General features: G+C 56.8%; 1 non-coding gene and 1 pseudogene across 1 annotated transcript; both read right to left on the bottom strand.

Annotated features, from left to right (window-relative positions):
- Positions 1-10,290: 10,290 nt before the first annotated feature.
- LOC127592719 (5S ribosomal RNA) lies at positions 10,291-10,409 on the bottom strand. The gene has a single exon (XR_007960195.1). It is a non-coding gene; the product is annotated as a 5S ribosomal RNA (ribosomal RNA).
- Positions 10,410-10,891: 482 nt separating this feature from the next.
- LOC127592729 (uncharacterized) lies at positions 10,892-11,010 on the bottom strand (annotated as a pseudogene).
- Between the last annotated feature and the right edge of the window lie 2,244 nt (positions 11,011-13,254).

The following is a 13,254-nucleotide window of genomic DNA, read 5'->3' as shown; positions in this document are numbered from 1 at the left end:
CAGAGCAGCTATGAGTATGTTGCGTTCAGGAAACTCGCGGCTGTGACCGAAATAAACATTGTTCACTATGTAAACAGTGTGGTGGTTGCTGCTGCCACCTGTTGTTCGTTTAGATGGGTATTTTGTATTTATACTAAATCTCCTTTTTTCTCTGACAAACATTTTTCTGTGTCTGCTATTTCGGGAATCCACTTCCAAGTTATTTTTGTGCACGAAGCGATCATTCTGTCGCTTCGGGTGCAACGTGACAGAATACTCCGGCCACCATGGATCCCGCAGACATATAAAACATTTTGTCCGCTCTGTCCCGTCAAGAGCAACAGATGAGTCAGCAGGGCCAAGCCATTGCAGAACTCCGCGGTGCGGTTTCCATGCTGGCTTATCGGTTCAATGATTTCGAACCCCGTATGATACGGTTGGAGGAACGGAGAATACCTCCCCCCGTGGTTCATCATACCACCACTGAGGCACCCGTTTCCTCCCCCACAATGATTAGGGAACCATCGCTTCCACATCCCCCGCGTTACGGGGGTGAGCACGGGCAGTGTGGGCACTTTCTCCATCAGTGCTGGCTCATCTTCGACCAGCAACCTTCCGTCTATGCTAATGACGCCGCAAAGGTTGCGTATATAATGAGCCTATTGACAAGTCCGGCGGCGTCATGGGCAATGGCGACGAGCGACGCAAAGCCGAGCCTCCGGTCATCTTTTCACGAGTCCGTAACGGCGTTTCGCCAGGTGTTCCACCATCCCGTATGGGGCAGAGAGGCTGAGCACCGGTTGCTTGAACTCCACCAGGGGAGGCGATCTGTTGCGGATTATTCGATCGAGTTCCAGATTTTGGCCGCCCACAGTGGCTATGATGAGGGCGCTGTGTGGACTGTTTCGTCGGGGATTAAACCCCCAGCTCAAGGATGAACTGACAACCCGCGACAACGGTGCCGACCTGTAGGAGTTAATCAAGCTCTCCCTTCTGATGGACAACCGCCTGAGGGAGAGAAACCGGGAGCGTGGAGGTGATCGGTTCCCGTTCCAGCATGCCACGTACCGTGGGGAATACCGTGGGGCACTTCGGGCAGCAGGGCCCGGAGATCACCCTCGATCCCGGAATGTTGCCACCGAGGAGGAACCGATGCAGCTGGGTGGCGAAAGCTCTGGATCGGAGCGGAGAAGGTGCCGATTCAACAATCGGGCTCGGTCTGACAGCGTCCTACAAGGACCTCATGCTGCTCCCAGCCGTCCGGAACCTCAGCCATCTTCGTTCTCCGAGTACTGTGAGTCACGACCACGCGCAGAGCCTCCCAAGCCTCGGCGACTCGACTCCCGGCCGGGGCACCCCAAGAGACTGGAACTCGAAGCGGAGATATATGGGGGGTCCCGGTCGCGACGGGTTAGGGCCCTGATAGACTTGGGGGCTGATAATTGTTTTCTTGATACCGACCTCGCCTCTGACTTAGGTTGTTTTATCGAGGAGTTGGCCGAGAAGAAGCGGGTTCATGATCTCGATGGGCGCCTCCTGGCGGTTGTAACACAAGTTCCCGTTCCCGTTCCAGCATGCCACGTACCGTGGGGAATACCGTGGGGCACTTCGGGCAGCAGGGCCCGGAGATCACCCTCGATCCCGGAATGTTGCCACAGAGGAGGAACCGATGCAGCTGGGTGGCGAAAGCTCTGGATCGGAGCGGAGAAGGTGCCGATTCAACAATCGGGCTCGGTCTGACAGCGTCCTACAAGGACCTCATGCTGCTCCCAGCCGTCCGGAACCTCAGCCATCTTCGTTCTCCGAGTACTGTGAGTCACGACCCCGCGCAGAGCCTCCCGAGCCTCGGCGACTCGACTCCCGGCCGGGGCACCCCAAGAGACCGGAACTCGAAGCGGAGATATATGGGGGGTCCCGGTCGCGACGGGTTAGGGCCCTGATAGACTCGCGGGCTGATAATTGTTTTCTTGATACCGACCTCGCCTCTGACTTAGGTTGTTTTATCGAGGAGTTGGCCGAGAAGAAGCGGGTTCATGATCTCGATGGGCGCCTCCTGGCGGTTGTAACACAAAGAACAGAACCACTAAAACTCCAAGTTTCCGGAAACCATGTCGAACATCAATGGTTTTATTTAATGCGGTCTCGAGCCGCTCCGGTTATTCTCGGTTTGCCCTGGCTCAAGACTCACAACCCCGTTATTTCTTGGGAGCGCCCGGCAATAGAGAGTTGGAGCCAGTACTGTTAAGAGCATTGTTTACGATCAGCCATAGGGGAGCGCGAACGTGCCGGTGACGACTCCCCTGAACCAATCTACCTTGACGGAGTGCCAAATTGCTATCACGACCTACGACAAGTATTCAGCAAGGATCGCGTATGCTCGTTGCCCCCGCACCGTCCATACGACAGCGCCATAGACCTGCAGGTGGGCGCTGCGTTGCCGAATTCACGGCTATATCAGGTGTCTCAACCAGAACGAGAGGCACTAACGGAGTACATAAATAGCTCGCTCACTGCAGGTCTAATTAGACCGTCGCCATCACCGTTAGGTGCAGGATTCTTCTTTGTGGGGAAGAAGGACAATCGCTGCGACCGTGTGTGGATTATCGTGGGCTGAATGACATCACTATAAAAAATAAGTATCCGCTCCCCGCCATTGAGATTGAACGGCGATTATTCTTTTTTTTTATGTCTCAACCTGTCCAAGAGGCCTGCTGCCCGGCCGCACTCGGCCGCCGGGCCGGCCCGCTCCCCGCCATTGAGACTGAACGGGGGCTATTTTTTTTTTTAGCTCTCAACCTGTCCAAGAGGCCTGCTGCCCTGCCGCGATCGGCGGCCGAGTGCAGCCCGCTCTCCGCCACCGGGCCGACCCACTCCCCGCCATTGAGACTGAACGGGGGCTATTTTTTTTTAATCTCTCAACCTGTCCAAAAGGCCTTCTGCCCGGCCGCACTTGGCTGCCGGGCGGCCCACTCCCCGCCATTGAGACTGAACGGGGGCTATTTTTTTTTTATCTCTCAACCTGTCCAAGAGGCCTGCTGCCCAGCCGCAATCGGCGGCCGAGTGCGGCCCGCTCTCCGCCGCCGGGCCGGCCCGCTCCCCGACATTGAGACTGAACGGGGGCAATTTTTTTTTTTTATCACTCAACCTGTCCAAGAGGCCTGCTGCCCGGCTGCAATCGGCGGCCGAGTGCGGCCCGCTCTCCGCCGCCGGGCCGGCCCGCTCCCCGCCATTGAGACTGAACGGGGGCTATTTTTGTTTTATCTCTCAACCTGTCCAAGAGGTCTGCGGTGCTGCCCGGCCGTACTCGGCCGCCGGGCCGGCCCGCTCCCCACCATTGAGACTGAACGGGGGCTATTTTTTTTTAATCTCTCAACCTGTCCAAGAGGCCTGCTGCCCTGCCGCGATCGGCGGCCGAGTGCGGCCCGCTCTCCGCCACCGGGCCGGCCCGCTCCCCGCCATTAAGACTGAACGGGGATTCTTTTTTTTTTATCTCTCAACCTGTCCAAAAGGCCTTCTGCCCGGCCGCACTCGGCTGCCGGGCCGGCACACTCCCCGCCATTGAGACTGAACGGGGGCTATTTTTTTTATCTCTCAACCTGTCCAAAAGGCCTGCTGCCCGGCCGCACTTGGCCGCCGGGCCGGCCCGCTCCCCGCCATTGAGATTGAACGGGGGCTATGTTTTTAAATCTCTCAACCTGTCCAAAAGGCCTGCTGCCCGGCCGCACTTGGCCGCCGGGCCGGCCCGCTCCCCGCCATTGAGATTGAACGGGGGCTATGTTTTTAAATCTCTCAACCTGTCCAAGAGGCCTGCTGCCCGGCCGCACTCGGCCGCCAGGCCGGCCCGCTCCCCGCCATTAAGACTGAACGGGGATTCTTTTTTTTTTATCTCTCAACCTGTCCAAAAGGCCTTCTGCCCGGCCGCACTCGGCTGCCGGGCCGGCACACTCCCCGCCATTGAGACTGAACGGGGGCTATTTTTTTTATCTCTCAACCTGTCCAAAAGGCCTGCTGCCCGGCCGCACTTGGCCGCCGGGCCGGCCCGCTCCCCGCCATTGAGATTGAACGGGGGCTATGTTTTTAAATCTCTCAACCTGTCCAAAAGGCCTGCTGCCCGGCCGCACTTGGCCGCCGGGCCGGCCCGCTCCTCGCCATTGAGATTGAACGGGGGCTATGTTTTTAAATCTCTCAACCTGTCCAAGAGGCCTGCTGCCCGGCCGCACTCGGCCGCCAGGCCGGCCCGCTCCCCGCCATTAAGACTGAACGGGGGCTATTTTTTTTTTATCTCTCAACCTGTCCAAAGGGCCTGCTGCCCGGCCGAACTCGGCCGCCGAGTGCGGCCCGCTCTCCGCCGCCGGGCCGGCCCGCTCCCCGCCATTGAGACTGAACGGGGGCTATTTTTTTTTTATCTCTCAACCTGTCCAAGAGGCCAGCTGCCCGGCCGCACTTGGCCGCCGGGCCGGCCCGCTCCCCGAAATTGAGACTGAACGGGGGCTATTTTTGTTTTTATTTCTCAACCTGTCCAAGAGGCCTGCTGTGCTGCCCGGCCCCACTCGGCCGCGGGGCCGGCCCGCTCCCCACCATTGAGACTGAACGGGGGCTATTTTTTTTTAATCTCTCAACCTGTCCAAGAGGCCTGCTGCCCTGCCGCGATCGGCGGCCGAGTGCGGCCCGCTCTCCGCCACCGGGCCGGCCCGCTCCCCGCCATTAAGACTGAACGGGGATTCTTTTTTTTTTATCTCTCAACCTGTCCAAAAGGCCTTCTGCCCGGCCGCACTCGGCTGCCGGGCCGGCACACTCCCCGCCATTGAGACTGAACGGGGGCTATTTTTTTAATCTCTCAACCTGTCCAAAAGGCCTGCTGCCCGGCCGCACTTGGCCGCCGGGCCGGCCCGCTCCCCGCCATTGAGATTGAACGGGGGCTATGTTTTTAAATCTCTCAACCTGTCCAAGAGGCCTGCTGCCCGGCCGCACTCGGCCGCCGGGCCGGCCCGCTCCCCGCCATTAAGACTGAACGGGGGCTATTTTTTTTTATCTCTCAACCTGTCCAAAGGGCCTGCTGCCCGGCCGAACTCGGCCGCCGAGCGCGGCCCGCTCTCCGCCGCCGGGCCGGCCCGCTCCCCGCCATTGAGACTGAACGGGGGCTATTTTTTTTTAATCTCTCAACCTGTCCAAGAGACCTGCTGCCCGGCCGCACTCGGCCGCCGGGCCGGCCTGCTCCCCGCCATTGAGACTGAACGGGGGCTATTTTTTTAAAATCTCTCAACCTGTCCAAGAGGCCTGCTGCCCGGTCGCTCTCCGCCGCCGGGCCGGCCCGCTCCCCGCCATTGAGACTGAACGGGGGCAATTTTTTTTTTTATCTCTCAACCTGTCCAAAAGGCCTGCTGCCCGGCCGCACTCGGCCGCCGGGCCGGCCCGCTCCCCGCCATTGAGACTGAACGGGGGATATTTTTTTTTTTATCTCTCAACCTGTCCAAGAGGCCAGCTGCCCGGCCGCACTTGGCCGCCGGGCCGGCCCGCTCCCCACCATTGAGACTGAACGGGGGCTATTTTTTTTAATCTCTCAACCTGTCCAAAAGGCCTGCTGCCCGGCCGCACTCGGCCGCCGGGCCGGCCCGCTCCCCGACATTGAGACTGAACGGGGACTATTTTTGTTTTTATCTCTCAACCTGTCCAAGAGGCCTGCTGACCGGCTGCACTCGGCGGCAGTGTGCGGCCCGCTCTCCGCCGCCGGGCCGGCCCGCTCCCCGCCATTGAGACTGAACGAGGCCAATTTTTTTTTATCTCTCAACCTGTCCAAGAGGCTTGCTGCCCGGCCGCCGAGCGCGGCCCGCTCTCCGCCGCCGGGCCGGCCCGCTCCCCGCCATTGAGACTGAACGGGGGCTATTTTTTTTAAATCTCTCAACCTGTCCAAGAGGCCTGCTGCCCGGCCGCAATCGGCGGCCGAGTGCGGCCCGCTCTCCGCCGCCGGGCCGGCCCGCTCCCCACCATTGAGACTGAACGGGGGCTATTTTTTTTTTTTAATCTCTCAACCTGTCCAAGAGGCCTGCTGCCCGGCCGCAATCGGCGGCCGAGTGCGGCCCGCTCTCCGCCGCCGGGCCGGCCCGCTCCCCGCCATTAAGACTGAACGGGGGCTATTTTTTTTTATCTCTCAACCTGTCCAAGAGGCCTGCTGCCCGGCCGCACTCGGCCGCCGGGCCAGCCCGCTCCCCGCCATTGAGACTGAACGGGGGCTATTTTTTTTTTATCTCTCAACCTGTCCAAGAGGCCTGCTGCCCGGCCGCACTCGGCTGCCGGCCCGGCCCACTCCCCGCCATTGAGACTGAACGGGGGCTATTTTTTTTTATCTCTCAACCTGTCCAAGAGGCCTGCTGCCCGGCCGCACTCGGCCGCCGGGCCGGCCCGCTCCCCGCCATTGAGACTGAACGGGGGCTATTTTTTTTTTATCTCTCAACCTGTCCAAAGGGCCTGCTGCCCGGCCGCACTCGGCCGCCGGGCCGGCCCGCTCCCCACCATTGAGACTGAACGGGGGCTAATTTTTTTTTTTTATCTCTCATCCTGTCCAAGAGGCATGCTCCCCGGCCGCACTCCGCCGCCGGGCCGGCCCGCACCCCGCCATTGAGACTGAACGGGGATTATTATTTTTTTATCTCTCAACCTGTCCAAGGGGCCTGCTACCCGGCCGCACTCGGCGGCCGGCCGCACTCGGCCGCACTCGGCCTGCTCCCCGCCATTGAGACTGAACGGGGATTATTATTTTTTTATCTCTCAACCTGTCCAAGAGGCCTGCTGCCCGCCGCACTTGGCGGCAGAGTGCGGCCCGCTCTCCGCCGCCGGGCCGGCCCGCACCCCGCCAATGAGACTGAACGGGGATTAATTTTTCCTCTCTCAACCTGTCCAAGAGGCTCGCTCCCCGGCCGCACTCGGTGGCCGAGTGCAGCCTGCTCCCCGCCATTGACACTGAACGGGGATTATTATTTTTTTATCTCTCAACCTGTCCAAGAGGCCTGCTGCCCGCCGCACTCGGCGGCCGAGTGCGGCCCACTCTCCGCTGCCGGGCCGGCCCGCACACCGCCATTGAGACTGATGGGGGATTATTCTTTTTTTATCTCTCAACCTGTCCAAGAGGCCTGCTGTCCGCCGCACTTGGCGGCCGAGTGCGGCCCGCTCTCTGCCGCCGGGCCGGCCACTCCCCGCCATTGAGACTGAACGGGGATTATTATTTTTTTATCTCTCAACCTGTCCAAAGGGCATGCTCCCCGGCCACACTCCACCGCCGGGCCGGCCCGCACCCCGCCATTGAGACTGAACGGGGATTATAATTTTTTTGTCTCTCAACCTGTCCAAGGGGCCTGCTCCCCGGCCGCACTCGGCGGCCGCACTCGGCCGCACTCGGCCTGCTCCCCGCCATTAAGACTGAACGGGGATTATTATTTTTTTGTCTCTCAACCTGTCCAAGGGGCCTGCTCCCCGGCCCAACTCGGCGGCCGCACTCGGCCAGCTCCCCGCCATTGAGACTGAATGGGGATTATTAGTTTTTTATCTCTAAACCTGTCCAAGAGGCCTGCTGCCCGCCGCACTTGGCGGCCGAGTGCGGCCCGCTCTCCGCCGCCTGGCCGGCCCGCTCCCTACCATTGAGACTGAACGGGGATTATTATTTTTTTATCTCTCAACCTGTCCAAGGGGCCTGCTCCCTGGCCGCACTCCGCCGCCAGGCCGGCCCGCACCCCGCCATTGAGACTGAATGGGGATTATTATTTTTTTATCTCTCAACCTGTCCAAGAGACCTGCTCCCCGGCCGCACTCGGCGGCCGAGTGCGGCCAGCTCCCCGCCATTGAGACTGAACGGGGATTATTATTTTTTTATCTCTCAACCTGTCCAAGGGGCCTGCTCCCCGACCGCACTCCGCCGCCGGGCCGGCCCGCACCCCGCCATTGAGACTGAACGGGGATTATTATTTTTTTATCTCTCAACCTGTCCAAGGGGCCTGCTGCCCGCCGTACTCGGCGGCCCGCTCTCCGCCGCCGGGCCGGCCCGCACCCCGCCATTGAGACTGAAAGGGGATTATTATTTTTTTATCTCTCAACCTGTCCAAGAGGCCTGCTCCCCGGCCGCACTCAGTGGCCGAGTGCAGCCTGCTCCCCGCCATTGACACTGAACGGGGATTATTATTTTTTTACCTCTCAACCTGTCCAAGAGGCCTGCTGCCCGCCGCACTCGGCGGCCGAGTGCGGCCCACTCTCCGCTGCCGGGCCGGCCCGCACACCGCCATTGAGACTGATGGGGGATTATTTTTTTTTTTATCTCTCAACCTGTCCAAGAGGCCTGCTTTCCGCCGCACTTGGCGGCCGAGTGCGGCCCGCTCTCCGCCGCCGGGCCGGCCGCTCCCCGCCATTGAGACTGAACGGGGATTATTATTTTTTTATCTCTCACCCTGTCCTAGGGGCATGCTCCCCGGCCACACTCCACCGCCGGGCCGGCCCGCACCCCGCCATTGAGACTGAACGGGGATTATAATTTTTTTGTCTCTCAACCTGTCCAAGGGGCCTGCTCCCCGGCCGCACTCAGCGGCCGCACTCGGCCGCACTCGGCCTGCTCCCCGCCATTGAGACTGAACGGGGATTATTATTTTTTTATCTCTCAACCTGTCCAAGAGGCCTGCTGCCCGCCGCACTTGGCGGCCTAGTGCGGCCCGCTCTCCGCCGCCGGGCCGGCCCTCTCCCTGCCATTGAGACTGAACGGGGATTATTATTTATTTATCTCTCAACCTGTCCAAGGGGCCTGCTGCCCGCCGTACTCGGCGGCCCGCTCTCCGCCGCCGGCCCGGCCCGCACCCCGCCATTGAGACTGAAAGGGGATTATTATTTTTTTATCTCTCAACCTGTCCAAGAGGCCTTCTGCCCGCCGCACTCGGCGGCCCGCTCTCCGCCGCCGGGCCGGCCCGTACCCCGCCATTGAGACTGAAAGGGGATTATTATTTTTTTATCTCTCAACCTGTCCAAGAGGCCTGCTCCCGGCCGCGCTCGGCGGCCGAGTGCAGCCTGCTCCCCGCCATTGAGGCTGAACGGGGATTATTATTTTTTTATCTCTCAACCTGTCCAAGGGGCCTGCTCCCCGGCCACACTCGGCGGCCGAGTGCAGCCTGCTCCCCACCATTGAGACTGAACGGGAATTATTATTTTTTTATCTCTCAACCTGTCCAAGGGGCTTGCTGCCCGCCACACTTGGCGGCCGAGTGCCACCCGCTGTCCGCCGCCGGGCCGGCCCGCTCCCCGCCATTGAGACTGAACGGGGATTATTATTTTTTTATCTCTCAACCTGTCCAAGGGGCATGCTCCCCGGCCGCACTCCGCCGCTGGGCCGGCCCGCACCCCGCCATTGAGACTGAACGGGGATTATTATTTTTTTGTCTCTCAACCTGTCCAAGGGGCCTGCTCCCCGGCCGCACTCGGCCTGCTCCCCGCCATTGAGACTGAACGGGGATTATTATTTTTTTATATCTCAACCTGTCCAAGAGGCCTGCTCCCCGGCCGCACTCGGCGGCCGAGTGCGGCCAGCTGCCCGCCATTGAGACTGAACGGGGATTATTATTTTTTTATCTCTCAACCTGTCCAAGGGGCGTGCTCCCCGGCCGCACTCCGCCGCCGGGCCGGCCCGCACCCCGCCATTGAGACTGAACGGGGATTATTATTCTTTTATCTCTCAACCTGTCCAAGGGGCCTGCTGCCCGCCGTACTCGGCGGCCCGCTCTCCGCCGCCGGGCCGGCCCGCACCCCGCCATTGAGACTGAAAGGGGATTATTATTTTTTTATCTCTCAACCTGTCCAAGAGGCCTGCTCCCCGGCCGCACTCGGCGGCCGAGTGCAGCCTGCTCCCCGGCCGCACTCGGCGGCCGAGTGCAGCCTGCTCCCCGCCATTGACAGTGAACGGGGATTATTATTTTTTTATCTCTCAACCTGTCCAAGAGGCCTGCTGCCCGCCGTTCAGTCTTGTGTGCAGTCTTGCTCCCTGGCCGCACTCGGCATGTGGGAGGAAACCCGAGCACCCGGAGAAAACCCACGCAGGCCCGGGGAGAACATGCAAACTCCACACAGGGAGGCCGGAGCTGGAATCGAACCCGGTACCTCTGAACTGTGAAACCGACGTGCTAACCACTGGACTACCGGGCCACCTTCAAAGAGAACTTCAACTGTCAAATCAACGTGAATGAAACGATTTCAAACCACAGGATAAGAGAAAGTTGAATGACGAATGAAAGCCAAAATTTTTGGAAAGAGCAGTGAATCGTGTTGTGAATTGGAGGTGGGTGCAAAAGCTTACAGCACCTGGTGTTCCCAGGCGGTCTCCCATTGAAGTACTATCCAGGTCCGACCCTGCTTAGCTTCGGAGATCGGACGAGATCGGGCGTTCTCAGGGTAGTATGGCCGCAAGCGAGGGAAAAAGTGAAAATTGTCCCCTTTATAGCAGACAGGGCACTTCCGGGTCGGGGGTTGTGTCGTGGGGTGATTTTTTTTTTTCATTTAATAAACCTCCTCCCGAGAGCACAAAGGAGGGGCCCGCTCCCGTGGTGGTTTGAGCGCGCCGCCTGTCAGGCTCGCATACGGTCCGCTGCGAGCACGCAGATGCGGTACTTGATGTCTGTTGCAAAAGTTGGCTTTTCCAATGGAGGTGCAAAAGCATCCAGCAGGCGGAAATCCCAAGCTGCTTCATGTCCAAGTGCTATCATGACCGATCCCCGTGCAGACGGCTCCTTCTGTTGGACATTAATTTTATTCCAAAGAGAACTTGATCTGTCAAAACAATGTGAAGGAAACGATTTCAAACCACAGGATAAGTGAAAGTTTAATGACGAATGAAAGCCAAAATTTTTGGAAAGAGCAGTGAATCGAGTTGAGAATTGGAGGTGGTTGCAAACACTTACAGCACCTGGTATTCCCAGGCGGTCTCCCATCCAAGTACCAACCACGCCCGACCCTGCTTAGCTTCCGAGAACAGACAAGATCGGGCGTTTTCAGGGTAGTATGGCCATAAGCGAGGGAAAACATGAAAATTGTCCCCTTTATAGCAGACAGGGCACTTCCGGGTCGGGGGTGGAGTCGGTGGGTGATTTTTTTTTCATTTAATAAACCTCCTCCGGAGAGCACGAAGGAGGGGACCGCTCCCGTGATGGTTTGAGCGCGCAGCCTGTCAGGCTCGCATACGGTCCGCTGCGAGCACGCAGATGCGGTACTTGATGTCTGTTGCAAAAGTTGGCTTTTCCAGTGGAGGTGCAAAAGCATCCAGCAGGCGGAAATCCCAAGCTGCTTCATGTCCAAGTGCTATCATGACCGATCCCCGTGCAAACGGCTCCCTCTGTTGGACATTAGTTTTATTCCAAAGAGAACTTGATCTGTCAAATCAACGTGAAGGAAACGATTTCAAACCACAGGATAAGTGAAACTTGAATGACGAATGAAAGCCAAAATTTTTGGAAAGAGCAGTGAATCGTGTTGAGAATTGGAGGTGGGTGTGTTGGATTTATTATTTTTTAGTAATCATACATTCACGTATTATTCGGTTGATTCTCGTGTCGTCATTTTATGCTCGCAATGAAGAATGCTTCTGCCTGTCAGTATAGTTTGATTTTGCTTGCAAAGAAGAACGCTGATGCTTGCAATCATTAGTTGGCTTTGCCTGCAATGAAGAACGCTTATGCTTTCAATAAAGATTTATCCTTTATTATTTACTCACACCTATAATCATTGTAGTTTTGATATGAAGAGACCAGTCCTGATGAGCTTGAAAGTGGTTTTTACTCAGCAGCACCAAGAATGTGTTACAGGCTTCCTCGTGTTTGCTAATCAACAAGCGAGCTCCCGCGACACCTTGTGGACGGGTGGCATAACAGCGGGTTAGAATGGCTAAGTAATTGGGACGTTATACAAAATAATAAACAGATCTCCATCCCTCCTTTTAAATCTTTTTTTTCTTTTTCCTTTTTTTTTTTAAACACACATGAAGGCTAATAATTGGCTGATTCAAATTAGCAACAGTTTCAGGAACAGAAAATTAATCTCACTCAAAATATTTACGATTCGGTTTTGATACTCTGCCGCTTCTGGTACGGTATACATCAGCATTGTTTTGTACTGGGCTTGTATCTTGTTTTTCAGTTTGGTTGGTGGTTTGTTGTTCATTCCGGGTTTTGTCCTTTGTTGGTGTAGCAATGTCAGTCCTTTCAATTGTGTCACTTCCTTTTTCAACAGTCTCTGATTTGTCCATGCGTTGATTGTTCATTCCATTGGACTGCACAGGGACTTGTTCAGGTAGTTGTTCCTTCACTGGTAGTAGATGTTGTCTTGTACGTCTGTATTGCTTGCCATCTGACTCGACCGTGTATGAACGAGGCTCGTTGCAAACTTGACGTACAACAGCGATTTTGTCATGTCCTTTTTGTGTTTGAAGTCTCACTACTTGGTTTGTCTTCAATGGAGTGAGTGGCTTGCTGGTCTTGTTATAATACCGTTTTTGAGCTTTGCGCTTCTTCGTGAGATGAGCCTTGACAGTTTTGGTGGCTATTGCGTTTGGCTTGAGTAACTTCTTGCAGACAGGTAAAGTTGACCGTGTTCTTCTTGAAAACAGTCTCTGAGCTGGAGATCCAAGGATACTGTCTCTGGGTGTATTTCGCAGATATAATAGATTTAGGTAGAAATCGGTTCCATCTCTCTTTGTTGTTTCCAGTAGTCTTTTCGCACTACGAACAGCTCTCTCGCTGAGACCATTTGACTGAGGGAATTCAGGGCTGCTCGTAACGTGTTCAAACTCCCATGACTCAGAAAAATCACGAAAGCTTTGACTGGTGAACTGAGTCCCATTGTCAGAATATAGTTTCTGCGGTATTCCGTGCACTGCAAATTGGCGTTTGAGTTTCTTGATGACACACATCGATGTCATGTTTTCCAGTTTGTCCACTTCGAACCATCCGGAGTAGGAATCCACGAGTACGAGGTAGTTATTGTTGTCCCATTCGAATAGGTCTGTAGCTGTGGTGGACCATGGTAGATCTGGAACTTTGTGAAGTCTCAGTGGTTGCTTTTGTTGGTGAGGCTTGAGGCTGTTGCAAACACTGCATGACTTTACTTGCTCCTCTATGTCAGAGTTGATTGTGAGCCAGAAAGCAGTGTCTCTCGCCCTTCTTTTCGTAGACTCCATGCCTGGATGTCCTTTGTGTAGTTCCTGCAAGTAAACTTCCTGTAGAACAGCTTGAACAATGGCTCTGTTATTTTTCATAACAATCT

The sequence above is a fragment of the Hippocampus zosterae genome, chromosome 19 (genome assembly GCF_025434085.1).
Source record: "Hippocampus zosterae strain Florida chromosome 19, ASM2543408v3, whole genome shotgun sequence".
NCBI classification, from domain to species: domain Eukaryota; kingdom Metazoa; phylum Chordata; class Actinopteri; order Syngnathiformes; family Syngnathidae; genus Hippocampus; species Hippocampus zosterae.
This window is presented reverse-complemented; position numbering and strand designations above follow the sequence as displayed.